This window comes from Gekko japonicus, unplaced genomic scaffold (assembly GCF_001447785.1).
Source record: "Gekko japonicus isolate JY-2015 unplaced genomic scaffold, Gekko_japonicus_V1.1 scaffold6928, whole genome shotgun sequence".
Lineage (NCBI taxonomy): Eukaryota > Metazoa > Chordata > Lepidosauria > Squamata > Gekkonidae > Gekko > Gekko japonicus.
In genome coordinates, this window is record NW_015159918.1 from 4782 (window position 1) to 8214 (window position 3433).

Here is a 3433-nt window from a genome sequence, read left to right on the forward strand (position 1 = left end):
CCCTGGTCACTCCGCCTTATCTCTGGGTGGTGGTGGGGGAATGGCTTGGCAGCTATTTAGTGCAAAATGAAACAATGAAGGTGGCTCTCCCCCCTGCCAGCATCTTCTACGGGTGGGACCCCCTCCCCTTAGTTGCACTCTTGAGGTGCGGGGGAGGGGGGGAGGCGGCAACGGGGCAGGTCTTGGTGCTCCCTAATAAGGTGCTTGTCGGCCAAGCCCAGAAAATGAGCTCGGCTTTCAGGAAGGACGCTGCGTTGTCTCTTGAAGACGCTGACAGGGGGAGATGGCTACAACGTGGATCCAAAAGAGCTGAAATCTGTGAAGGAAGGGAGGGAGGGGGAAGGACCGGGGGGGAGGCTGCCAAACTGCGCATGCTCAAGCATGTGCAGTACGGCTGGGGGGGGGGGAGGGCCGGGGGGGGGGGGGACGGACACACACAAAGTGACCGCCTCTCAGGGTGGCCGACAACGCTGCCCGCAGCTTAGTTGCCCTGGGCTGGCCCAACTGCTCAAGCCCACCAGCTCAAACAAGAAAAATAGACCTCCCAGTACTAAGACAAAGCACAAGCAACAAACTGGGGGAAAGTGGTAGGAATATGTACACAAATACAGTCACTTATATATTTAGATACTATATCAAAATTTACAAAATTTATATGCAAGGCATATTAGCCGTAACAATGCAATATCTCAGTGCTATATAATAGAACAATACAAATTGCAATGTTGCTAGCCAGAACAATCATTAGAATATTGCTAATCCATTACAGGCAAGTTTTTTACAAGTTCAAGTTTCAAGTTAAGTTCAAGTTTCAAGTTTACAAAGCAGCCGGCTTTCGCTTGTGTTTCGTGTCAAAACTTCATCAGAAGCAGAACAACTTATATTGTGTCATAATATTTGATAGTTTGAAATTGCACCTTTCTGATTTCTAGAAGCACCTTCTTCTCAAGGGCTGCTACAATTAGTATTGGGACTAGCCCTCGATTCCCATGAAGACTTCTCATATTGGACCTGTCTGTATACTGCTAAGCTTTGAAGCCAAGAATGTCTCTCTATTCTGCTGTTACATGCATATAGGCTAACAGAAGATTACCAATATTCTAAGGATTGTTCTGGCTAACAACGTTGCAATTTGTATTGTTCTATTATATAGCACTGAGATATTGTATTGTTATGGCTAATATCAGGGCTCTTTTTGTAGAAATTCATTAGCATAATAGGCCACACCCAACAGCAGGAACTCATTAGCCTATTGGGCCACACCCCTGACAGCACAGCTCATTAGCACATTAGGCCGCACCCCCATGTTACCTGAAGTGTGGTCATCCAGCCACACCCACCTTTTGCTTGTTATTCTGTTTACCTTGTTTGTTGTCAAAACCCAGGGCCTTTTTTTGTAGCAGGAACTCCTTTGCATTTTAGGCCACACACCCCTAATGTAGCCAATCCTAACAAGTTCCTGCTGTTGGGTGTGGCCTATTATGCTAATGAGTTCCTGCTGGGCGTGGCCAACTTGGCAGCCAGCTGGAACTCCGTTCCTGTGCGTTCCTGCCCCAAAATAGCCCTGGCTAATATGCCTTGCATATAAATTTTGTACATGTTGATATAGTATCTAAAAATATAAGTGACTGTATTTGCGTACATATCTAAGTGTTTTAGTGGGTTTTCTACCACTTTCCCCCAGTTTGTTGCTTGCTCCAAGCCCACCAGCTGCCATTTTTTTAGGGGTGCCCACGAAGCAGTGCCACGTGCCATCCGCTCTGGTGCACTGCCGGGAACCTGGCGGGGCATCTTCCGAGGAGCGGAGCGGGAAGACTGATGGGCGGGACCCGCTGGCCTGAGTGGAAGGGAGACGGCGGGAAGGGCGGCGCTGACGAGGAGGAGCCATCTCGATACGACAGACTCAGGATGGGATGTTCCGCTACTAGCTCATACGGAGATTTTTTTAAAAAGAGAGAGACATAAATCAAGGTGTGGACGATGGATGAGTGCAGTTTAACAAGCCTTGCGATTCTAGAACTAACCACTGGACACGGATATCAAAGGTTACCTGCGACGACTAAATTACACCTTTACCGCTTCTGCCGCTTCCCCTGGTCTGCCCGGTCTAGATTCAGAAGTAGTTTGGGAAGCTGCCGGGCTGCCACGCGGCGGTCTGTGACCCCCCGGGGCACGGGCAAGTGGATTCTGACCCTTCCCTGTGCAAAGTACAGATTGACCCAGACCCTGGATACTACCACATGCCAGATGGCTCCTGTTTCCAGGCCAGGGGCTCCTCTACCTCTACCGGAGGGGGAGTGGATGCAGCTGGGCTGTGCTCACGAGAGTCCACGCCCTCCATCCACACCTACTCTCTGTGCAGGAAAGCCTGCTGCTCCACGTGAACCGACACCAGATGGAAACCACTCACGGTCCACCACGTGGAAGTCCCCCTTTTGGAACCGCCAGCCCATCTGTATCATCTGAGGAGGGCCGAAACACGGATTAAAATCCCCCGAAAGGAAGGGATGCCGGATCCCCGCCCCGGCCTGCCGCGTAACATGAAAGCAAGCAAAACCGGTTTGCTTGAGATGTCGCGAGAAGCGTCAGGCGGGTTTGAAGTCACACAGCTCAGGTGTGACAGATGCAACGCCTTTGCACAAAGCCAGGGGGAGACAGAGCGCAGACACAAACGACACCCCCCCACACACATACACACACGCCGGGGCTCAGGACTATGCAGTGTTCGGTCGTCACCTGTCAGCGCATGCTCCCAAACACAGTGGGACCCATCCCCACCCTGTGTCGCTGCAGGGGCTGTTGTCGGGTGTCTGGGGGAAAGAGCACAGGAGGGTGAAGTGTGCGGTTCCAGCCTCCTGTTTGAAGTGACCTTACGATGGCAGTGCATCTTTCAGTAAGGAGGGGAAACTCACTCCCCCCCACAGGAAACTGCTACCTGGGAGAGGAAGGACAGCCTGAAACCAGGCAAGTCCAGATTTGCCGCTATTACAGAAACGGAGCTCTTGTTATTACACTGAGAGCCGCTGAGATGAGAAGCATCCAATCTGTTGCCGAAGGCTTTCACGGCCGGAGTTCATTAGTTGCTGTAGGTTTTCCAGGATGTGTGGCCATGGTCTTGGCATTGTAGGACCTGACATTTCGCCAGTAACTGTGACTGGCATCCTCAGAGGTATAACACAGAAAGATGGAGTACTCTCTGTGTCAAGGTGAGAAGAAAATGGTAGGTGGGTAATTTATATCTACTCAGGAAGGTGGGGTAGGGCTGAGTCATTGTCTTGTAGGAGGTCCCCAGGCTATGGACATGCTAATGGAGGAGCTTTCCTGAGGAGGTTCTTTTGTTTCCTGAGGAGGTTCTTTTGCTTCCTGAGGAGGTTGTTGAAATTCTAATCTTATCTGTAGTGCTATTGTCTGATGTAAAGCCTTTTGTGTTTTT